At 36.9% G+C, this 26,318-nt stretch overlaps 1 long non-coding RNA gene across 1 annotated transcript; it reads right to left on the reverse strand.

Moving 5' to 3' along the window:
- Positions 1-26,096, reverse strand: LOC112652741 (uncharacterized). Its single transcript, XR_003131661.3, has 3 exons — positions 25,800-26,096; positions 24,125-24,322; positions 1-533 (listed from the first exon to the last, which is right to left on the reverse strand). It is a non-coding gene; the product is annotated as an uncharacterized LOC112652741 (long non-coding RNA).
- Positions 26,097-26,318: the final 222 nt, after the last annotated feature.

A 26,318-nucleotide genomic window follows, 5' to 3' on the forward strand; every position in this document is an offset into this window, starting at 1 on the left:
AACAACTATAACTGTTTTAATCATATACTAATGGCATGAAACAAGCTGAAAAAAACACACGCAAAATTTTTAATTATACTATCATGATAGAATTTAGACCAATGCAAGGCTAATTTTATTCTATACCAATCTTCCGGACATGACAGATTTTATCTAATTGATCTTTCTCAGATGTCAACACAATTAAAAATGTATGATTATGGGTGAAGGAAGGAATATTTCAGGACTAGATTAGAATGAGTTTTCTGAAAGTCTTGAATTTCTTAAAGACTTTCATGTTTTAAGTTCAGTAAAGACCGTCATTTTCATCATTGAAGAATTAATTTCTTTGTCATGAAACATGATATTGGCAAAGCAGGGCTAGTGTTTTTGTAAGTTTTTTCCTCTTTAATGTGTATTCAGATATATCAAAGACTTTTTCTTTTTCCATTGGCGAGCCTCCAGTTTTGTTCAGGTCATCCTCTGTTTATCCTGTTACCACAGAGCACATGTTGACGCAGAGAAAAGTGTAATTCTGTCATTTCCTCATTCCTCTGAAACAACAGATACAAATTATTTATTTGCTTAAATACATCATAATTTTCTGGGAATATGACCAAAGAAAGATAAAAGTATGACTTTAGCAATTTAAACAAAATAATGAGATCAAACTGTCTTGGCTAGAAGGTACTTAGAAGTACTGTTTGGTTTATTCTCTACCAGTAATGCTATCTCTTAGAAATCACGTGCTGCCCAGACTTTTTACACATTATTAAGGAATATACGCTATTTAAAAACTCTTTTAAAACTAGGATATTATGCTTTTTTGAAAAAAAAAAAAGAAACAAATCAATAACCCCCCCAACTCCAGAACAACTCAAAAAACCAAACTCTGTAGATTTCCAAATTAAAAACAAAACAAAACAAAACAAAAACCCAACACCTCCCCCAATTTCTCTATTCGCAGATATTTGATTGACCCAATTTCCATTATGGTGTAATAGAAGGTATTAAGTTTCCTCAGTTAACAGCTTGATATTAGTCATTCCATTGATTTATAATATGTCTATGAATGGTACAATATTTGACAGATGGGCTTTTAAGAATTTTGCTGATTTTCAACCTGTTAGCTATTAATTTATGTTCTTTTACATGGATTGTATTAATCCTTTTATTAGAAACTGTGGTGCTAAATTACATTATGTGGACCATGTTCAAAATTAATAGAAATTCCATGCTTAACGTATAAATATATTGGTTCTTTCTTTTTAGGAAACATATTCAAGTAATATGAGATCAAAATGGTTTAAGTTACTAAATAAGAATGGAGGTTTCAAATCTGTTTCTAATGCTGATTCATTGTAAGATGTGTGAATTTTTTTCCCCTGATCTGTTGTAATTATAGTAATGAGGCACCTTGAAAATGGAAGCTGTTAATTAATAAGGCTATGTCTAATTGTAGCTGCTTTCTACCACTATCTGGCATTTTGAACAGTAATCAGATATTAATGTACCCTCACATACACAGAGTTCTAACCACCATCTCCCCATAATTTATTCTTAATCCATCCTGTTTAGCTCTAAGAGAGAGCTCTCTCTCTTATAGTCAATCAAGTGTCTCCCATCTCTTGCAGTAATTACTTTATTGTAATATTTTTACCTTTAGGAAAGATATAACTTATTTTCTCCCCCAGATGAGTTTAACTTGTGTCGTTGTCCTTTATTGGCCACATCTCATCTTTGCCTGTTTCTAAAATGAGACATCTCATTTGTTCTTTGAGTCTGTCGATACTTGTAAACTTTTTTTTCAATATGATAAATCTACTGTTTCAATCACAGCCATAACTGGATCGCATTCTCTGACTGAAATGGAGATAATTTTGATAGGGATTTTGTAGCATTTATAACATTCAAATGTTAAATGGGCACTAATTTAAAGCCAAGTGTAATGCCAATTAACATTAGATTAATCAGGCAGTTGAAGATTCAAGACCATGATTTGGGCATGTCCATTTATCTTCCTCCCTGCTAAAGATCTCATTGTAATGATAGACATTTTATTTGTAAAATAATGAAACCAAACTGGTATTGGAAAACATGGAAAGAATTCCATGAAGATAGAAACCCAATGGAATTGGAATGATGGAAAAATCAGAAGTGAGAAGATGGTAACCAGTGGAATCAAGGACAAGTATTATTTTTCCCAGAAGAAGCTAGAGAAGCTCTAAGAGCAGAGCTCTGCAGTAAAGAGTGGCATTTACAAATAGGCCTGGTTAAGGACTATTATCGGGAGAATTAATTAGCAACTGCATTGGAAATAGCTGTTTCTCTTGTATGTTCAAGAAAGCTACCATTCAGACTACTGCCTTCTCTAAAGATGTGCACCTTCCAGTCAACCTGGCGTGAAATCCTAATGTGGAGACCTGAAAGAAAAGCATGGTGGAGGTCCAGGTAACTCTGGAACTTCACCAGTTGACACACATGAACATACATGTCCATGGTCCCCCCACCCCAACACCCAGTATACTAAAACTGAGTTGTTGTTGAATTTTGAGCTGGATTTTCCACAGTTGTGGAAATCCTCCACCTGATTGTTCATGGCCCTCATTTCCCCACCAAGACACACGCTACCTGCTTCCGCAGAACATGTAACCAAATCTTATTTAAAAGAAGTTGTGGTACGGGAAAAGAAAGAGCTTATATAAATACAGAGGGAATTCCTACTGATTATTTAACCCAATCAATTAGAAGTTCATTCATAAATGCATAAGCATCAGGAATACCAGGCTTATACGGAAAACAGCATGAAGAGGAGCACACAGATGAAAGCTATACAAGTGGAACTATCTCAAAGGAAATAGAGATAGTATCCAACAAAATGTTTTAAAAATGCTAATTCTTAATTTCAAAGAGATTTCAGAAAATATCACTTGCGAAAAAGAATAGGAAAACATAGAATGAGAAACACTTTGGGTAATTAAACAATATGAATGCTAAAGTACAAAATTTAGTGAAGTGGACAAATAATGATAGAATGAACATGGCTGAGAGGAAAATTGGGATATGGAAGATAAAGTTGAAAAACTCCCGAATACAGGATGAAATTTTGAGGTGAGAAATATACAAGTATATTAAGCAAGTCTTAATAGAAGTTCTGTAAGAAGAGGATATAATTATTAATGTTAATAAGAGAAAATTTCCCAAAGTTGTAGAAGGTTCAGGTCTCAGGAGACCTTGAAGGTGAACTGAATACTAAGAGAAATTATTAAGAAAAGGAAGAGAAAGTGTAGAAATGTCTTGTTTCAATTTAAAAATTCTGAGGGAAAAAATTTCTTTTTTTTTTTTTAAATTTTATTTATTTATTCATGAGAGACACAGAGAGGCAGAGACATAGGTAGAGGGAGAAGCAGGCTCCCTGTAGGGACTGGATCTCAGGACCTTGGGATCATGACCTGAGCCAAAGGTGGACACTCAACCATGGAGAACCACCCAGGTACCCCGAGGGGAAAAAAAAATTCTTAAAGGCTTCTGGAGACATGAACATAATTCATTTATGGAGGAAAGAGCAATAATTTTAGCAACTCTGGATACTTTGATGCAGTGACTTGAAAATTATACCAAGATGTTAGTCAGTTTGTAAGTTTCAATGATAATTCAAGTTTTCATAAAATATTATCCAAAAATTAATATTTTGAACACAGAGATACCCAGAACATTATATATGATGCCCAATATTAATAAAAATTGCCCAGTAATACTTAGGAGAAAAGAAAAAGTAAAGAGGATGGGTTGACACATAAGACAGGGTAACAGCGCAATATGACTCTAAGAATATTTAAAGGGACTTGGGAGTCTTGTTATTGTTGACAACACAAGATTTTAAGGTACAAGTATTTTATTTAAAGGTACACTAATGAAAAAATAAAAGTACATTAATAACTACCAGCAGAACTAAAAGAAACTACTCCTACTAGTGATTGACTCTTGGAAGTGATTCTAGGAATGTAAAATTTGAGGGGTTTTTACTTTTCTATCTTTCTGTATTTCTTGAAATATATTTAACTATGTAAGTATATGATCTTATAATGATAACAATGACAAAAATAACTCATTTTGAAAAGAAAAAGTCCCATGTTCTTTGACATAGGATCAAAGAGTTCTCTCTTTTTAAACTTTTATAGATGTTTCAGATTTTTCTTAAATACTGGAAAGGGATTAAGGCAAACAGTAAAGGCAGCATTATTAGAGAATGGCAATGGATGAAGGCAAGGAGAGCTGGAGATTGCAACAATTTCTACACGTTATGAGGATTTAGAAATAAAACAGATTATGATCAGACCTCTAGCACTTGCACTGAGGAGAAGTAATAGACAGAGTGGGCTCGTGGCTGCTTGTGTACTTGTTCAGGGCCCCCTGCTCAGTAGCATTCCTTGCTTAATGTTCAATGCTCAGGCTGCAGTCTTGAAATGCTTAATCATTTTATCTTTGAATTTGTATTTTGTAAGAGTCCAGTGCAAAGCTAGAGTATATGCACTGGGAGCTCAGAACCTTGGAGACTTGGAGACTTGGCTCAGGTGTAGTCCCCTCAGCTCTACCTGCCCACCTCTCTAGTATTGGTTCTCAGCTTACTGGTCTCAGTCAGTTGGTTCTCTGGGTTCTGCTTGACCCATCCCCACCTCACCAAGACTGTAACCCTCCTGGTCCCATTGGTGGGAAATGTCTATATTCTGACACTGCCCTGATTCTGAGAGAACTTGGGCATTGGCACAGAGAAGGTAGGGGCTAGTCTAATACTTCATGGTGTCTTAGGATGGCATAAAACTTTGACCATCTCCTTTGTAGGCTGGCAGTGCCATGGTGCAATCTGCAGGCAACTTAGCAAGGGGCCTACAATGTGTGGGTGTTAGTTAAAACCTCTCAAAATTCCTAGGTTGAAACCCTAATGTGATGGCATTTAAACATAGGGCTTTGGGAGGAAATTAGGTCATGAGGGTAGAGACTTCATGAATGTAGATAGTGGCCTAGAGACAAGAAGAGACAAAAGAGCTATCTAGTTCTCTTTTTACCATATGACGATGTAACAAGAAGATAGACCTATGTAATCTGGAAAGAGGGCACTTACCAGCAACTCAAGCATGATGATTCCCTGATCTTAGACTTCTGGCCTCCAGAACTGTGAGAAGTAAATGTTCAAGCCTCTTAGTCTGTGGTAATTTGTTATAGAAGCCCAAACTAAGAGTGTTTCCCATTGCCTATCCAGGTACCAAGCAAAACACAGCGTGGAAATTGCAATACATTAGAATATATCTATCTGCTGTGGGGTGGGGCTGCAGGCCCAGGGGAAGGAAAGATTGACTTCCCTGTTTCCAGCAAGGACCATAGATTTTCATTTTGCACTAGGCCCTGCAAATTATGTAGCCATCCCTATGGGCCAACTCCATGTGAAACAGTGGCCGTGACGTCGTCCTGCTGTTTCTATGAAGGGGTGGGGGGTCATGATTCTGTCTTCCTATTGCCAAGAAATGATGGAACGTCAGGAATTCTTGTTGATCTTCGTGCTGGCACCTCCGGCATAGCCATAGCCACTTCCTGAGATGAATGCCTCCTTTTCATTCTCAGCAATATCTTCACTCAGAAATGACCATGTTGCTGCAAGCTTCAAAAAGTCTCCCACACCTTTGCTTCCAGGTCCAGTTCCAAATCACCTGGTAGGTATTTTTCTACCTAATTCATTCCTTTTGACATTTTTATTTTCCTGAATTTTTCTTTCTGTTATAGGCTTCCCTTATTTGTACTTTTCTGTCTCTCAGGCTTTTCTTCTTTGTTCCTAATCTAGTGGTAAGATTTAATTTATCTCTTACAAGACTGAAAAGTAGGTGGAATTTTAGATTCTTACTAGTATTTATTCTCTCTCCCCAGCTATTTTTTCATTTTGGAAATGGCATTTTTCAACATGTCATTATTTGTTCTCTGAGCTTATGTTGCATGCTTTGTCTAAATCAAGATACAGTTCTCCTGAAATTTGGGAATACATGCTTTTAATTAACTTTATTTCTGCTGATCTTCATTTAAGTTCCATTTGAAATAATTTCTGAGAACCAGAGTCTATAAGGCTCAGCACTGGGGCCTGGCAAGTAACACAGAAAATTCTCTATTAGAGTATTTCAGGAGGGCTTTTGTAAACCAAATAAATTGAGAGTTCATCTACCCAGTAATAACTGACAAGTAAGCTTTTGCAGTGAAGAAAGAAGCTGATGGTTAAAAGTCCCGAACTCCCCGATGGTTTGCAAGTGAGGGTTTTGAAAGGCAAACTTTGGGGCAGGGGTCTCCTGAGAAGGTGGATGCCATTGATTGGAGGCCCATGAGGTCATGATAGCCGGTGTTACTTAATAACTGGTGCCGTTTTGTTTGGTTCCCCGGAGGTCCACTCCATCTCTGAGAAATATCTTTGTTCTGTATGTCAGAGATTTCATTAGTGCTGATTAACTACTTGTTCTACAGGTCCTTTTGAGTGATAAGCACTCCTATCCCTTGAGCCTAGGCCTTTGTGTTCCTTGGTGGGTCCAGCTGTACCTGTGGGTGATAGAGCCTTTAGTGTTCATTTTTCCATCTGAACTAACAAGACACATTCTGGCTTCACTGCTTCTATTTGGAGTAGAAGGCAAATATGTAAATTACAAGTATTTTTCATCTAGTCTATATTTCATTTTGGTGTTCAGTTGATCATTAGACATATTTCATATATAATTAATATCAGTGTTTCAAATATTACCACCAGTATTTCTTTATTTTTTCATACTTTCTCACCCAGCCACTAGAATGGCCCAGATCTCATACTTTAGAAATAGCAAATAGGAAAAGTAGAAAACAGTGATGAAGGTGAAGTGGGAAAAAGAAAGAATATTAGAAATCTTTGCCAGGTCACTGTGGCCTCCTAAGGTCCAGCTTGGAGAACACCTTGACAAACTAAAAGTCATCTGGCTTTCATATTCTTCAATAAATATTAGTTGATAGAAGACAGTACTATAAATAGGTTTACAATAAAGGCAGAAAGAAAGAAATAAAACTATAATATTTGCTGTATCTTTTGTGTGCCAGGCCTTATACTAAATGCTTTACATGTGGTATATTATTTTGACTTCGGAGTTCCTCTGGGAGTTGAATATTATCCCATTTTTATAAGAGAGAGCAAAGGCTCAAAAATGTTAACTTTCCATAGTCTAGGACAATTAGAGACTGATAGAGCTCTGTTTCATACATGTCTGTCTGATTTTTGAATACTCTCCTGAACTACTCTGAGAATTCTATTCTTCCTTATTGTATTTGCTTCATTTTCCTTATAAACTCAATGGACTAATGTTAAACTTTAATTTTAACGAGACAACCTGCTGCCTGACCTGTAAAAACCTCACCTTTTCTCTTAGGAGCCATCTTAATTTAAAGAGCTGCCAGTCTAGGAAGGGTCAGTAAGCTCCTTCCTGTTGAATTATCATGCCTCATACACTTTGTTTTATGGCTTCAGATTAGAGCTAAAGTCCTCCCTTGTTATTCATTGCCTTGTTTCAATAAGGACAGAGTTGGTTAATGTTTTACTGGGAAGATCCCCAGTGGTCACAATCTGGCATGTGAGAAAAATTGGATTTATTTATCAATGTATAACCAGCTGTATGAGAGATATCTTTCCCCACCCATTTTCTTCCTTGTTGGTTACTTGATTTGGGAGGAATGTGCATAGTGAAAAGAGATGCAAATTTTGAAGTTTTGGTTCTTCAAAGGGAACAATCAATTCTGGGTTCAGTTTCCCTATCCTGCCCCTCAAAACCTCAATTTTTAAACTCTTTATTCAGAAGATCATGGACAAAAGCTAAGCCAAAATCAAGATGAGAGAGAAAATTGTTAGCAATGTCAGCTCTGGGGACAGTCATCCTTCTCAGTATTCCACTGACCTTGTAAATTTAAAAACTGCATAGTCCTAGATGAGGGTAGCTCAGAAGCAGCAAAACGAGGAGGATAATAACCTAACACTGCTAGCTACACAAAATGTTTGGGGCGTGGTTCTTGAGAAGCCTCCTCAGAAATTACCTTTGAAATTTTTTGCAGTCCTGTGTCCCAGGACTTTTTGTGTCCACTCATTTTCTTCTCCTAGTTTAAAAATTTTGCTCAAAACATTTACATAGTGTTTATCATTATCTCAACATAGAAATATTGAATTCCAACAAGAGTCCAACAAAATACGTCAAAAGCAAGAAAATCATCACAATGAAGTCCTTTGCTATTCTTTTGTATATTTAGACACTATACTGCATCTCTGTAGTATTGTTTCATTTTAACTAAGGAAAACAATGAAATAAAATTTTCTGAATTTAAATTTACCCTTTCGGTTTTGGAATAATTAAAGTTGTACCTGGCAGTTTCACCTTTTTTGTGTATCACTGGATTTGCTCCCTGAATTAGTTTAGGGCTGCCATACCAAAGTACCACAGACTGGGTGACTTAAAAGAAATTTGTTTTTTCACAGTACTGGAGGCTAGAAATCCAAGGCCAAGGTGTTGGCAGGGTTGGTGTCTTCCTTCACATGGTACTTTCCCTTAGTGTGTCTGTGTCCTAGACTCCTTTTCTAATAAGGACACCAGTCAATGGATTAAGCCCCACCCAATGACCTCTTTCTACCATAATTACCTCTTTAAAGATCCTATCATCAAATACAGTCATATTCTGGGGGACATATTCAGGTGTAGGGGAGAAAAAATAGTTTCCCCTTCACCTTCTAGGTTCTTGTCTGAGAACTCCCACCTGTAATCATAAAACACAAATTAGCAGGAAAGAAACAAACAGAAGTTTAATAACATGCATACTTCACAGTGATGCCCAGGAAAACTGAGTAACCTCTGAAGTAGGCCAACCATCACCTTAAATAGTATCTTCAGCTAAAGACAAAAAAATGTTTGGGGGTGGGGAGGTCAGTGTTGGGAGGTTACTAGGAAAAACATAGTCAACAAGTAACAAAGGTGTGGTTGTTATGATGCCTTCTTCATTGATAAGAATTTCTAAAGATTTAGTCATCTTTTTCTGCCTGGTACAGAGAGGGAGACAGCCTTACAAATGGAAATTTTTCTAATAAATGTAAGATTTTCATACAAAAGGAATACTCCTATTTGGATTTCAGAGCTTCTCTTGTTCGACTGTTTCTTAAAAATATTTAGCCCAAAATAATCAATATGCCAAAGAAGTAAATTTTGGATGGCAAATTCTGCATTCCTTCAGGGGGTTAAGGACTTTGACATACAAGTTTCATGGGGACACAATTCAGCTTTTAATAATCCCTAAAATCTATTCACAAGCTGGCAAGCAGGGTGATCCTTGCTTAACAAGAGTCAGACGGAGTCATTTCTCAGCTCACAGTTGCCATCTTGCACAGTCCCATCAGGTGCCTGGCATAGAGGAAGACTTAATTCATGGCTTTTTTTTTTTTTTGAATAAATGAATGCATGTTTTGAGTGTGCTTTTAAAACTTCAAATTGGTGTTAACATTTGTTTAATAAAATGTAGCTCTATCTACTTTTTCCGAAACTTCATGTAATAATCAAGAGTTTTGGTGTTCCAGGCTTTTGAGTTATTTTGATTCAGGTGTATTCTGTACATTTAATGCATCCAAAAGAGAATTTGAAAGGCACAGAAAGGTCAAATATCAAAGATTTTCTGACTGTGTCATTTAGTCCTGTACGAGTTATCTTAACATACCGTGGGCAGCATATTTCTCAGAACCACATGTAACTGACGCAACGTTTAACTCTAAATATCCATACAAAGTAGAGAAGGCCTTCTTTTGATGTAATTCTCTTGATATCAGAGGAAATGTGCATCAAACTTTCTATTCATAAAGTATAACTTAGTGCTTTTAACAGCAGGCTCGGTAATTAGTTGGGCAATTAAGGGACCATAAATTATAATTTTAACTCAGATAGACATCCTCTCTAACACCTTGGGAAGTCCATTTACCATTACTTTCTCTATTTTCCCATCTATAAAATAAATCTAAATATAGATGCTCCATAAACTTGCTGACGAACTAAAGAAAGATAGGTTTAGAAATGGAAGAGGTTTTGCAAGGTTATCTGCGTAGGTCCCCAGCTTCCACGCACATTAATTTTGTAAGGATAGACAGTTGCATTCTCTAGTTTATTCTTGAAAATTATATATATATATATATATATATAATGTATTTTAATGTTTTTATTGAGATTTATGTGAAAAATGCTACAAAGTGATTTCCATATATTATAAGTGTGTATCGTATGGAAAGCTAAATATTAGCTAATGTCTGCTACAGAGGTAAATATATTTACCAGCTGTAAGCTTGGTTGCATCTTAAATTTCAAGGTTAATCATTAATGTATTTAAACTAAGGTAATTAAAGGTGTTAGTACCTACAGATCCTGATTCATAGCCTCCTTTCTACATATCCTATTCTGGATTTAGAACTGAGCTTTAATATTCCTTTCCCTTTCTGAAATCATGTTCTTTTAAAAGTGCTGGCTTGTATTTCCTTTTCTTATTTTGTTGCCTCTTTTTCTCTCTCTCATTAATACATACTGTATTACAACCAAAACCTTCAATCAAACCTTTTATTCATTTTTACTGTTCTGCATTTGTGTTATCCCAAAGGGATTTTATTCCTATAATATTTACTGCTGGGCCACATTTAATCATCTTGTCTTTTTTTTGGGAAAAAACCCACACATATCCTTTCTTTTCTACCACACTCTTCCCCTGGGACCCTGATGGAGTTGAAGTTCATAATACTTGAGAGGTTACACATTTTAGAATGGTGTCACCATTCTAAAGATGTCCTATGGGCGTGGTCCCCAATTTGGGTACAGGAGGTAGAAGTCTACCAGTCAGTATCCTTGCCTTTTAAGGTCATGTGTTAGAGAAAAACAATCATTCTGTTGCTTATTAAATTCTTGACACCTATTCAGCTCTCGCCATAGGTGTTAAGATGCAACAAGGGAGAGAGAGATGAAGCTCAACTCCAAATAGAAGAACAAGTAGTGATATTTAGTTAGAGAGTGGAAGGGGTCGGGGTGGATGGGTTGAAAATTCTCAAGAGGACTCATCAAAGGTAGGGGAAATTCTTGTTAAACTGATCTAGCAATTGCTGGAGGCAGACCACGGTGAGGAGATAGCAGGTGTGAGATGGTAGGGCATGAGGAATTTGGTAGATATGAAGAGTGGTCAGATAGGGATCTGCTTTTCACAGATCTTTTCCTTTCTTTTTTTTTTTTCTGTAAACAGTTATGAAACAATTATTATTAATAGATTTTATTTCCATAACACTTTTCTTCTGCCAGAATTCCCAGGGGATACTACATACACAAATTAAAGGGACGCCTGGGTGGCTCAGTGGTTGGACACCTGCCTTTGGCTCAGGTCTTGATCCTGAGATCCTGGGATCGAGTCCCACCTTGGGATCCCTATGGGGAGCCTGCTTCTCCCTCTGTCTGTGTCTCTGCCTCTCTCTCTGTGTTTCTCGTGAATAAATAAATAAAATAAAAAAAAGAAAATAAAAAAACCCAAACAATTATTTCTTACACCTCTTAACTCCACCTGATGTCTGAAGCAATCATTGTTAATCTCAAGAATTTCACAAGTATTTTGAGTTAAGTTCTGTAAAATCATCCAATCTTGGAGGATGGCAGCCTATTAGGATGAAATATTTGGAGGATGAAGAGCTTTAAACTTTAAAAACAACGAAGAGGTATATGAAATCTGACATTCTGGACAGAAAGAGCCTTGAAGAAAGTGAAGAAATGTGTAAATGTTACATATGTGGGGGAAGAGTTTTACAAATATCTAGCCAAATCTTAACAAGAAGAGCTTTCTAAATAATGAGTCACTTTAAACTTTAGAGTGTTTTTAAAGTCTAGATTAGAATCTTAGTCAAAAAGTATGATTAACTATAAGTTTCTGGTAAAGTTTGGATGTCATAAAAATGGCTAGATTTTGTGCCTGTAACAATTATCTTTCATCAGTGTCTCTTAATTCTCAGTGCAAAAAGCAAAGAATGCCTTTTAAAGTTGAAAACAGACTATACAGCATATGACACCAAAGCGTCATGTGTGAAGGTATCATAAACATAGGGGATTATTTCAAAGATAGATACATATTGGATATAGAAACAGTGATAAACTTCTCATAGAATACAACTGAACTCTTAGAATCCTCTAAACATAAAATGTGATTATTTTTTTCTTAGACTTCACTACATTTAAAAGAAGTTCCATTTTCTTTTTTGCTTATACATGATAAGTTGTCATGTCTCCATTACTTAGATTGTAGGCAAGAGTCATTGTCTGAGGTCAGGCGCTTTGTATAGACTTTTTAGAATTAACTCTTCTCTCTGGAGACTACCTAAAGTTTAGACATTTCCTTGATCCCGGTCACTCTGGGAATTAGGCTGTAGCACATGGTAACTGAGTCCTCTAAGGTCACTTGTCAGAGTTAATACCTTTTAAAAAATCAATAATTAGGACCACAGCTTGTCTGAAACCGGCTGATGATATGTAAGTCTATTTGTTTTCAGAAAATCCTGCACACTGACATGGCTCTTGAAATCAGTGGGGCAATGATGAAGTGGTTAATCATTTGTTCTCTAGCCTTACACATATCTGAACTTGTCATTAATCATCAGTGTCTGTGGGTGTGCTTGCATCTTTTTTTTTTTTTTTTTTTTTTGGACTGGTGAGTTATAAAAGAACATACAGAACCAGTGAGTGATGATTAACAGAAAGAGTGTGGAGAAATATTGGTGCTGCCAGTTCATTGTTTTGTGCTTAACTTTTGCCAGTATTCATTACTACAGAAGAATATTTGAATGACTTCATGTCAACACTATGACAAGCAGTTCAATCCTTCAGAAATATTCATAAAATACTTTGAAGCCATGAAAATTTTCACTGCGGCATATAATGATAAATCATCTCTCTCTACCGCTCTTGGTGTGTACGCCTAGCTTCAGACTTGGAAGAGTATGTCCCTCCAAAACTGAATTATATTTTATGTATGGATTATTTTAGGGTCCTGGGTAATTTTTTCCCTAGCTGTATATTTCCACATGGTTTAAAAATTATTTAGGTTCCCTAAGTCTAACTGTATTCTTTCAAAGTTAGATATATCTTAGTTAGATTTCAGGGAAATTCTTAGACCTGAGGCAAGTGAATTTTCCTATACTTTCTGGACCAGACACTAACCCTTCTGGGGTTTGCTCTGGCCTTGAGGCCAACCACCACCCACATGGGTGTCTCAGTAGTCAGAATTGCTAAGTTACCTTTTGGTTCTGTGAATCTGAGGCTTTTCCCTTTCTATGAATTTTTTTTCATTACTGAGTTGGTCTTTCCAAGGACAAATTTTTTAGCTGCTAGAATGTGAAGCACACAAGCCTTGGCTCTTGGCAGTTACTATTATGTCTCTGGTCAATTTTCTAGTTGCACCGCTAGCATTTAGCTTTGATCAATTAGTGGGAAAATACATGAACAAAATTCCATATTGGTCAGATCTGGCTTTCATAAGGAAAGCAATAGCCACGTGTGAGTTTATGAGTACATGCTCCTAATCACTGAGCATCTCAGACAAGTTTCTTTGACAAACATAATCTTTGCCTTCCTTGTGTCATGTATTTGCTTCTTGAATCTCCAGTGCCTTACTAATTCCTTTGTTTTTGAGTGCACAATACTTAATCCCTGCTCGTTCTACCTCTGAGTCCCACAATCTCATAGAATGTTTATAAGAAATATTTACAGCATTTGTTTTTGGAGAGAAAAAATCAGAATCCAGAGGATTGGCTTAATGATTTGAAACAGTGGTATTTCAGGCATTTGGCCCATGATTCACCTTTTAAAAACTTGTCTGGTGTGTAGGAGACACTCAATAGATATTTTTTAAATAAATGACTGAACATTGAATTAATCTTTAATGGTGCCAACCAACCTCGCCCCTTATCATGCACCTTCATTTGCTGGTTAAACATTTCAGAGTTTTTTTTTTTTACTGTGATACAGTCTGATATTCAAACTCCTTATCTTGTCAGTCAAGTTTTAGAATAGTATGAACCATACATACTCTTAATCTTGCATTGTGTCCCAGTAAGAGAGAAATTTTAAAAATCATTAATGCTAAAACTTTTATGTACTTATTATATATGAATAGCATACATATAGTACAATATTTTTTTAAATGATGGCTGAGGGATTTGAACATCATATATTAGGTAGGTATTTGAATATTATCTCTTCTCAGACTACAACATTTAATGTTGAGAACCAACTGGATGAGATTTTCCTTCTCACTGATTTTCCTCTTCATTGATCTTTAGTCATATTAACCATAAAATCATTATGACAATGTAGTAAATATATCTATGGATTGTTTCTTTTTTAGCTAAATTTCTTTAATGAAAACTGCTGGCTGAAATATATTTAGAATTGTTTTCCCTGTGTTTTTTTCCTATAATTTTGGATCATTTAAATGGAAAGAAAAAGTCGAATGATGCAACTTTAAGCAAAATATCACCATATAAAATGAATACACAATCTGAAATGTTATGATGATATTAATTAGTAAATAAAAGCCAAGTCTAGGAAGTCCAGGAAATCGGACTATATATATGAAATTGTAGTACATACTACAGTGTACTACAGTGTATATGCATGAATGCAAATACTTCCCACCTGTTTTTGTTGGAACATATTAAAAAGGTGAAGAAATATATTTTGCCAATGATGAAAACAATAGGAATTTATGATATACAAAATATTTTTCCCTAGATTTTGTATTTATGTAGTGTGAGCAATTGCTAAAACAATGAGAAGACGGGGAAGATAGATTTACACTTGGTATTAGTAAGACTTAAGGTTTAATTTCTCTAGCCGTATATCTTGATACTTCTCAGTGTCTAAACATGTTTAGCTGTCTTTCTCTTCAAAGATACAACATCACACCAAATCAAACCAAAATGCCTGTCTCAATCAATTTCTCATCTGGCTTCCGCCTTTTCCAATTTTGTACTCGGATCCAAGATTCTTACAAGACTTGTCTACGTAAGTGGCAACATTTTATCACTTTCCATTCACTCCTCAGTCTACTCTAGTCTGGCCTTTTCTTTATTTCAGCAAACTAGTTTTCTCTGAAATCATGAGTGAAATCCTCATCTCTAAATCCATACTTTGCTTCTCAGGAGCAACTGACACTCTGGTCGCTCTCCCTGAAATACTCACTTCCATTGACTTGAGCTATATGGGTCTTTCTTCTACCTTTCAGGTTACACCTTTCCTTTGCAGGCTCTTTTTTTTCTCTATTTGACCATTAAATATTGAAATTCCTTAAGACTCAATCATACTCTTTTCTGGTTTTTGTGTATTCCCCCTAGGATGTCTTCTTTACATCCATAGTTTAATTTACCATCGGCATAATAAGGACTCTGAAATTAGTATATTGATCTCAGACTTCTCTTGGCTTCAGTTTTGCATGTATGTATTGTTCCTACTTAAAAATCTCTTTTTAGATGTTTCTAAGGTGCCTTAAACTCAACACACCCAAAACTACACTCATGGCCTCTGTCCCAAACTCCATCCTCCTGTGTTTCCTGTGGCAGTAAATGCTATCTATACCTCTGATCACATCTCATTCATCCTTCTGTGCTCTGCTCCAGCTGCACTGGCCTGTCTGCCATTCTTTGAATAAACCAAGAAAATTTCCATCAAAAGACCTCTGTACTTGCTTTTCCTTTTGCCTGGAATGTCCTGCCTCTAAATCTTTCCAGGGCTATTCCTGGAAAGTCTTTATTCATTTCTCATCTCAAACGTGGCTGTCTCAAAGAAACTTTCCCCTGAGCACCTTATCTAAAGGAGTGGCTCGCCTACCCCTGCTGTTCTCTACATGTTGCTATTTTTCTTTTTTATGCTTATAAATATCTATTGTGATGTTATTTTTATATATGTATTGCATTTTCCCAAACTAGAATCTAAGCTTCTTAAAGAAAGTTACGTTTTTTTTTGTTGTTGTTCATAACTGTCAAAAATAGTGTCTACCAAATACTACAAGTCAGTTTTACTTTTTGGTTTTCAAATTCATGCCTCTTTATCCCCATTGCTACTACTCTTGTTTGAGCTACCAACCTCTCATGTGCAATAGCTTCCTTAATTACATCCATTTAGTTACTTTTCAATACACATATTTTCTGCCCTGCAACTAGAGTGGGGTTTTTACAGAAGCAAATCTGATAATGCTTCTTTACTTCTTAAAAACATTTAAGCATTTTCCCATTCTTAAGGTAATGATACAAATCTTTAACATGGGTTATGAAGCCCTGAGTGATGGCCTTCATTTCTTAATGCTTTTCCTCTTAGTCTCTTTCTTTTTAACTACTCCGTTGTTCTGCAGTTTACTCAAAAGCACCATTTTCTTCTTATCTTCAAATCTTTTATATTTTTCTTTGGCTTGGAAGTTTCTTCAATTGCATTCACTCACAGCTCTGGACTTCATCTGGTTAATTCCTATTTACTTCTCAAATTTCAGTCCAAAGTCCAGTATACTCTGTGTCTGGCAATGTGCTATGTGCTAAAATATAACGGTGAGCTAAATATATTTACTTTCTTACCCTTTAAATCTAGAACAAAAACAATATAAACTTACTGGATTCCCCAAACTAACTCTTTCTAACCCCATTAGCCCTTTCAGAATTTCTAAATATATATATATTTATGCATTTATGGGATGTTTTTGATCTCTCTCACTAAGCAATAAGCTTCATGATTTGCAATATAGGTTTGTGGAATGAATGAATGCATCATGTCCATTGAATAAATACTACTTAAATACTGTGGCACATGTCAGGACTCAAACTTGATTTTAGTTATTAATATGATAATATTTTGCATATTTGTTAGATATATACAATGAAGATCATTTCATGGTTAAAATTTGAAGCATCTGTTATTACATAGCTCAGGCTTTATATTCTGTAACATTTTTTTCTTTCTCTTGTAGAATCTAAGTTTCATTTCCCTGCACATCTCTAATTCTGTCTAATAGGAATCTTGCTCGTGCTCTTGTTTACAATATCCTTTGATGAAATCGCAAATTTGGTCAAACATAATCCTGATTGAATGGGCTCAGTGGTCTTTGCCACAGCATTTAAATTAATCTGTTGGCAACAGGGAGAGAATGCATTTCTTTCTATTTGGCAGGATATTAACTCATTTCAGCCATGGAAGCTGTAATTTTCTGAATGGTATCCTAGTGGCTGGCAAAAGTTAATGCAGGTTTCTAGTCCCTTTCTTATGCCAATGGTACAATTTACACACTGAGAATCTGGCTAGACATACGTTGAGTTAAACCAATGCCTGATGTAAAACATGAGGAGTTCAGTTCAGCGAGCATGTTTTGAATTTTACTCTGTGGAAACTCTTCTTTTTAGCACTAGTGGGGGATAGAATAAAACATGTGAGAAAGTCAGGTTTTTAAATAAGATTGTAGTCTTATTGGATAATAAAATGTACATATCCCTGGGGACTTCATGCCATCATCTGAGAGCATTACTTATTTTTGACTTCTTCCAAAACCTGATCCCCTGTTTCAAATTCCTTCTCTGTAAGGAGTCCACTATTCATGTGATTACTCAGTTTTGAAATCTTGGAATTCTATCTATCATTCTATCTCTTTTCTTTTATACCATGTGTCTGGTAGGTCATCATGGTATCTCTTCCTCTTCAAAACTTACTCTCTTTTTTAACCCCATTGCTTCCATTTCTGTGACCCACATTGCCTTCTTTCCTCTTCAATGAATGATTTTCTATTTGAGATATTAGAAATAAGTTTCTATTCAAAAAAATTTTGTAAGTGATTTCATAGAGATGGACCACTGGAATGTCATTCACATAGACAAAAATGTAAGCAGTACTTCAAGGGCTGTGTGAGGAAGTGGATCTCCTATGATGTATCATCTAGCCAACCATTGCTAAGTGGTTTTCAAATGTTTGATGCTTTCAAACGAGAAGAGATTCAGTACTTAACCAATTTTAAAATGTGGTGTCTCTAATGGTGGTAAGTTCTTCCTATAGCGTATAGAAATCCATCTTTTCTTTTTGGTTCTTACTATTTCTCCTATTTAATAATCTAAATATTTGAATAAACAGCAGTGCTCTACGAGATCTGAACGTCATCAGCTATGTTAATCTTTTCTCTAATTGTTTCTCATAAGGTGTCTAGACACACTCAAAACTCCCTTAAACTGGGATAGTGCTGGAATGTAGTTCTGTAGATTTTAGTATTTTTTTTTCCTGCAAATTTGTTTGTTTTCTCACAAGTGAATTTTGTTTTACCCAAGGGACTACTAAATTTAGTTGAATTTAATGTTGTAAAGATACTATTATATTTCAAGATACTTGTTCCTAAATATGATGAAGGGAAAAAAAAACATTGTTGGCAGAAGGGTACTTTAACAGCCTAAACCCACAGATTAAAAAATTAGTTGATAAAATTTTCATTTTAGTTATTATACAATGCTAAAGAAACCAATAGTCTACATTTGATAAAGTTTAAGAGACTCAAAATTGGAGGAGGTATTTGAGCCTGTTGTACTGAAGTGACTTTATTTTAATCTCTAACATGAATCTTTATTAATATTTCTTGGTGTAGAATATACTTGAAGTGACAAGTTCAACTTTGAATAATTGGTTAATATAGCAACTATTCTGTGCCTCGGTAGTTGGGATAACTTCAAGAAAATCAATATAATATTTCAAATATCCTCCTTGTTAAGATTGCTCATTTTCTAACAAAAGAGACATAAAAAAACTCAAAAGCAATTTTTTTGTTCTCAGTATGCTTTCAGGAGATAAGAATGACATTGTCTCAATAATCTTTCCTTTGGAATACGATAAGAAATAAATAATTATTTAGGATACAAATCCTGAGAGCTAGTTAAAACAGTATACTTTGTAAAAGCAGCCTATCTTTTTTTTTTTTTTTTTTTAGCGGCCTATCTGATTTGTTGAGCACCTGCCTTGCAATTCTAGCTGTTCATAATTATTTCTATAATCCAGAGGCAAAAGGAAGCCACAGCATATGTAATTGCAGGAGAGACAGAACTCTTCCTATTCTTGGTCATTGCAGCAAATGGTAATACTTCCTTCAGGGACAGGACTTTGTAAAGGAAAGAGTTTATTTTTTTCATATCAGCCCTATAAGCAGGGACCATTTTGATAGACTTAGGTAGAGTAGCCCAGGGAGCATCATATCAAGTTCTCCCTGGATGAACCTTAAATTTATTTTCACTAGTCTCCCTAGGATAAATGATGGCCCTAACCTCTTTGTATCTTTTTGTATCTAGTGTATTAATGCTGTGTATTTTAGTACCCACATTTTTTAATGCACTACAGTGTTTGAATTCTTCCCTTAAACAGTATACTGTCATTTATATTCAAACATCCCCTATGATGTACTGATTGCCATAATCAGTGGGTATATTTCTGCCTTTCTCTTGTTGAAACTCGAGGTGGCATTTGATGCTTCTGTGACCCCTTGCTGTCACATGCTTCTCATAATGTACCTCTCTATACCCTTCATGTATGTGTTCCTTTCTCTTTATCCATCTCTGAAATGCATATGTTTCTCATGTGGCAGATCCTGCTATTACTTACTCAATATCCATTTTTCCTTTTTTTCTTTATCAATGGAAGACCATACTACAGGTAAATATAGTCACTTCTCCAGACTCTTAAGAGCAGTCCCAGGCAATGAAATGTAATAAATTCTAGAAGATGGGCTTATGGGAAGACTGTTGCTTTCTAGATAGAAAGGGGCAGGTACCTTTTCTCTTTCTCCTTCTTCTTGCCAAGAATGCAAAGCATGAGCATCAGATAGATAAGCCAGTTTTTGACCTTGAGGATGAAAGTCACTTGTTTAGAAAAGCAAAGGTTGATTGATCCTGGGTTTTTTTTATTGCCTTCTTGGTCTGCCACCTCCTGATTTCTCATCATGTCATAAAAATAAATCATTCTTGGTTAAGCCAGTATGGTTTTTGTTTATTTGCAACCCAAAGCAAGTCATGCCAATCTCTGCTATTGTATTGTGTTTTTAAATTTTTAAAAACTAAAAATATTTTGTATTTGTTTTTTCATTTTTTACTTTATTTTTATATTGTTTTAACTATCAATTAACACTATGTCCTTCACATTAATAAAAACTCCTTACATGCAGAGGTTGAGTTTTTCATCCATCTACCCAAACTACTTAGCACACATCTGGAAAAAAGCAAGAAGTCATTCTGATTCTTTATATATGACTAAGAAACATACTGGGGAATCACAAAATCCATGGAAAGGTCAGCTAATTTTTTTTTCAAGATTTGATTGATTGATTGATTGATTTAAAGAGAGCATAAGCAGGGGGAGGGGGAGAGGGAAAGGGAGAGGGAGAAAGAGAATCTCAAGCAGACTCTGCACCTAGCACAGAGCCTGACGCTTGGCTCAAACCTATCACCCCAAGATTATGACCCAAGCCAAATTCAGGAGTTGGATGCTTAACCAACTGGGCCACCCAGGCGCCCCAGGTCAGCCATTTTTATACTATTTGAACTTTTGATCTTTTTATATGTTTTTGGTAGAAAGTATAATAATTTTTAGTGGGGGCCCTAAGAAATAGTAATTTAGTACAAGGTTCCTTACAACCAGAAGTTGAAGAAAACCTAGTAAATATAGGGGGATCAGCTTGAAATAGATTAACTCACCTAATGTAATAGAAAGGAAGGAGAGAAGGAGGAGAGAATGGCTATTAGTTAGTAAAATGGAGATAATAATGCGGCTGACCTTGAAGGTTGAAATGGGTCAACACATGTAAAGTACTTAGAACACAGTAAATAAGCACAATATGTATTAGTATGTAACTGGTGCCTAATATATTAGGTATTATTATTGTTAAAATAACTTCTCCAACCCTCCTCTAATAAATTTAAGTTAGATATATCCCTACCTATTATACTATATGCATATTTCTATTTTTGACTTATCGACAGGCATTATAACATTGTGGAATTCAAACCCAGGGCATATGGGTTTGAATTTTAGTTCTGTTACTTACTGGCTATATGATCCTGAGCATGTTAATAAAGTGGCTCTGGGTTCCCTCTCATAGCAGACTAGGGTAAACCTTGTTAATATGGCACTCCCCACCCTCGCATTCTCTTGCTAACTTGTTCTTGGCAGGAGTTCATCCAAAGCTGTCCCACGAGTGTGGCAGTGTGCAAGCAGCCCCAACAAATTGTCTGCTATGGGAGGGGAGCTTGAGCCACTTTAGAAAAAGTCCTTTTCCAGGGCTGGAGGGGTGAGTAGGCCGGGGAGCACAGGGGTGGGCCTGTGGTGCCAGTGAGGTCCATGGTAATTCCTTTGGGATGGGATCTGCGACCACCTGAGAACACTCCTGCTCCTCTAGCACATGCTCTGAGATAAGTAAACACATCTCCCTTCCTTATGCCACAGGTGTTTTTAAGATCTTTTTAAACTTCTGCTTCTCTGCTGTATCTCAGAGGGGCTCTTGTGCTCTCTCTTTAAGGGTGGGCTCTCGTTTTCCTTTTGCCCTGTGGGGCCTCCCAGAGCAGCCTGATGATTTGTACAGTTCCATGTCCTAAACCCTGCTGATTTTAAGAACCTATAAAGGATGTTAGGCCCCTCTGGTTTTCAAAACCAAATGTTCTGGGCATTTGTCTCCCCATTGCTGGTCTCTTGTGCCTGGAATACCTGGTGTGGGGTATGGCCCTCTCCCTTCTCTGCATCCCTATTTGGCTCCTGACTGGGTCTCTGCCCTTTCTACCCTCTTTGTTGTGACCTCTTTTCTTTGTTTAGCTGTGGAGAGTCTCTTCTGCCAGTCTTTGGGTCATTTTCTGGGCTATTTATACTGATGTAAACATTATGTAATTGTATCCAAGGAATGATGTGAGCCTAGGATCCTGCTACTCTCCTATCTTCCCCCAAAGTTAGTATTTCATTGTTTTTATCTATTCACTTCTCAGTGGACACTTGGGTTGTTTTCATGTCCTGGCTATTGTAAACAATGCTGCAGTAAACATGGGGGTACAAACACCTCTTTGAGATGGTGATTTCATTTCTTTCAGATATATATACCAACAAGTGAATTGCTGGATCATATTGTAGTTCTATTTTTAATTTTCAGGGACCCTCTATAGTTGTGTAAATTTACATTCCCACCAAGAGTGCACATGGGTTCCCTTTCCTCCACATCTTGGCCAGTACTCATTATATCTTGTCATTTTAATAATAGTCATTGTAATAGGTGTGAGGTGATACCTCATTGTGGTTTTGATTTGTATTTCCCTGATTATTAGCAATGTTGACACTTTTTTTTAAAAGAATTTATTTACTTACTTGACAGAGAGAGAGCGCGAGAGAGCAAGAAAGTGCACAAGCAGAGGGGAACAGCAGGCAGAAGGAGAGGGAGACACTGGCTCCCCACTGAGTAGGGAGCCCGACATGGGGCTGGATCCCTGGACCCTGGGATCATGACCTGTGCAGAAGGCAGATGCTTAACTGGCTGAGCCACCTAGGCACCCGACACCTTTTTTTAAAAAAAGATTTATTTATTTTAAAGAGAGAGAAAGAGAGAGGGAGAGAGATGGAGAGAGAAGGAAAGAATCTTAAGCAGACCCTGAGATTGTGACTTGAGCAGAAATCAAGAGTCAGATACTTAATTGACTGAGCCACTCAGGCACCTCACAGTGTTGATACCTTTTAATGTACTTGTTGGCCCTTTGAATATCTTATTTGGAAAAATGACTATTCATGTCTTTTGCCCTTTTAAAAAAAATCACATTTTATTTTACTTTTTTGCAATTGAGTTGTAGTTATTGCTATAAATGTTCCTCTTAGAACTGTTTTTGCTGCATCGTATAATTTTTTAAAGATTTATTTGAGAGAGAGTTCACGTGTGCACATGTGAATAGAGGGAGGGGCAGAGGGAGATGGAAAGAGAAAGGGAATCTCCAGCAGACTACACAATGCATGAGGAGTCCCAGCCATCCATGTCACAACACAGATCATGACCTGAGCCAAAACCAAGAGTTAGATGCCTAACTGACTGAGCCACCCAGGCGCCCCTGCATCTCATAAATTTTGATATGTTATGTTTCCATTTACAATTCCCTCAAGATTTAAAAAAGTTTTTCCTTTGATCTCTTTTTTGAAGCATTAATTGTTCAGGAGCATGTGGTTTAATTTCTGCCTATTTGTCAATTTTCCACCTTTTCTCCTTTTATTGATTTCTAGTTTCACACTATTATGGTCAGAAAAGATACTTAATATGATTTCTGTCTTTCTGAATTTGTTGAGATCTTTTTTGTGTCCTAACATATGCTCTATTGTGGTGAACATTTCTCTGTACACTAGAGAAGAATGTGTGTTCTGCTGCTGTTGGATGAAATATTCTATATGTCTGTTCGGCCCATTTGGTCTATAATGTTCAAATCCACTGTTACCTTATTGGTTCTGTCTGGATGTTCTATCCATTAATCTTTTAATGACAGGACTGTGGGCTGGTCTCTACAACAAATCGTGGTTAGTGGAGTCTCAGGCTGTGCTCTGAGTTCATACAGGGCCACAAGCTATGCCCCCAAGTTGGGTGGGATCCTTAGCCATGCTTCATGATCAGGTTCCTGGCTGTACTCTTTTGTTTGGCAGAGTAGCTGGTTATGCTTTTTTTTTTTTTTTTTTTAACTTTATTTGAGAAAGAGAGAGCACAGAGAAGAGTAAGAAGCAGACTCCCCACTGAGCAGGGAACCCCACATGGGGGTTGATCTCAGGGCCCCAAGATCATGACCTGAGCCCAAGGCAGATGTTTAACCAGCCGAGCCACCCAGGCACCCCTGGTTATCCTCTTTGGTTGGGAAGGGCCCTCAGCTATATTTTGTAAATGAGTGGAGCTACTACTGATTGTGCTCTATGGTCAGGTGGGGTCACTGTCTGGGCTCCCTTTTTGGGTGGAGTTGCAGGCTGTGCTATGTGATTGGGTGTGGTGACTAGATTTGTTCCCTGTCTGGGATGGTTGTAGGCTGTGTTCAGTAATTGAGAAGGATACTCACTGGGCGAGTGGTGTATGCTGGACTCTGTGGCTGGGTGGTATCATCCTGGTTCCAGAGCTGCCCGGTGTCACTGTTTAGGCTCCTGCCAGTTGTGCTCCAGTTTCCTATGTTCTCTGTCTTGGCTTCTTGGTCAGGAGGGGCAGCAAGCTATACTTAGGTTGGGTGGACCTTCAAATTTGCTTCCATTCCTGGAAGAGGCTATAGAACAAGCTCCACTGCTGATATGGTTCATTGGCTGGGGACCCAAATAGACAAAACTGCCAACTAAAGTCCCTGGTCAGAAGGGATCACTGACTCGACTCTGTTAATGGGCAGAGCCTCTAGCTAGGATCTCTGCTCAGGCATTGCTACAGGGAAGAATAAGATCTGCCAAGATCTGAATACCGGTTGCTATAAGTCCTTCTCCCTTTTCCATCTCTGACTGATCCGCAGGGTCAAACCCCACAGATTTCTCCCAGTGATTCCTGAAATGTGAAACCTGAGTGAGTCTCTCTGGAAGTGTGCCACAACCCTGGGGAGCTAGATATCCACCTTGGAATCTCTTCCTGCTGAAGAAACTATAGGCCCAAGGGGGCTTTCTCAGAGCACCACTGTGCTGGCCTTGAAGATGGGTGATGTGGTCAGGGTATAGTTGCTTTTACCGTTCTAATGTGATATTCTTGGTCTCTGTGGGTCAGGGTGGGTGCTTCTGCCTCACCCCTGGGGGTGGGCTCTAGAATTTTCGCAATGGCGTCTTGTTTAAGAACTGTTGCTAGTTGGTCTTCTTGAAGAGGGGGCCTGAAGTCAGGAACTGCTGATTTTATCCTGATGACTGAAATTGAGCTTTCTGCAGGCAGGGTTTGTGACATTCATTTTATAAATTTCTAATAACTAATGCTGCAACAAGTATATCGTTGACATTCATCAAGTCTTTCTTGAATGCATAGATCATTTTTTTCTTCTTCTTTTAGAAAGGAACAAAATTAAAAGTAAAAATAGATGAAGTTTTATTTAAATATTCTAAAGTTTATTGTTCAGAGTCAGATCATTGGCACACAATGGGTTTCACCATTCCTCTGCTAGTATTTCTTTATTCCTGTCAGATTTGATAAGGACTATAATAAAACTTAGAGAAAACATTAAACTGCTGACACTTGAAATATCCTGTTAGAAAATCTGATGTTCCCACTATTTTCACTCCCGTGGTTCCTGACTGTATTAAGCAGGTTTATTTAAGGGCAACTTAGGTCATGAGAGAACTTATTCTGGGTGACAGATTATACTGAGCCTATACTTTGTGTGTTTCCGTCACAATGCACTGTAATGGATGAAGCATTTGTCGAGTTTCCTTCCTTTTTTTTTTTTTATTTTTATTTTTTTTTAGTTTCCTTCTATTTTATCATTGAGGTACCAGATAAACTTGGGTCAGGTGAGTTCCTCTTACTGTCATACACTTGCTGCTGGATATTGGGCCCTCTGCAAACAATCTTCCCAATCAGTTTGAAGATTTTATACAGGAGCGTAACATGATCCAAGTTTGTATTTGGAAAAGATCAATCTGGAGCTCATGGGAAGAAAAACTGGAGAGGAGTGACAGATCAGTGAAGAGACATGCAGTAGCCCAGGCCAGGAACCTAGACAGAAACAATCACTGGGTGCAGACATTGCCACAAAGGTTTTAGGAAATAACACTCACCCTTATTTCTTGTGATGCTCGTTATTTTTCCTTCCACTTTATTCCTTCATTTCACTCTGTTCCTTTTCCATTCTGTTCTACTGTATTTACGATGTATTTACATTCTGATACACCAAACCACCAAGTTGATTTTTACAAACTATTAAGAGGTCACAATCCACGGTTTGAAAAACTCTGCATTAAAGATCCTCCTGAACCTCATATGGTTTAAAGGTAAATCCTACTAGTAATACCTTTATTGAGAGTAGGCTAGTGTACAAGAGTTTCTAGGAGACTAATTAGGGCCCTTATGGATCTTCACGCAGAAATCTTGCTGAGGAGCTCTAAACCAGTTAGTTAATCATTTATTCATTTCCCATTCAGCCAGTGGATATTTATGGACTGCCTCCTCTAGGGCATTGTGCTAGTTGTTGGGGCTAAAGTGCTCAACAGAGGGCAGATCCAGTTTCTGGGGCTTGACACCTACATAATTTGGCGACTCATTTTGAGACAAATGATGTAAAACTGCAAATATAAAAT

This window comes from Canis lupus, chromosome 4 (genome assembly GCF_003254725.2).
Source record: "Canis lupus dingo isolate Sandy chromosome 4, ASM325472v2, whole genome shotgun sequence".
NCBI classification, from domain to species: domain Eukaryota; kingdom Metazoa; phylum Chordata; class Mammalia; order Carnivora; family Canidae; genus Canis; species Canis lupus.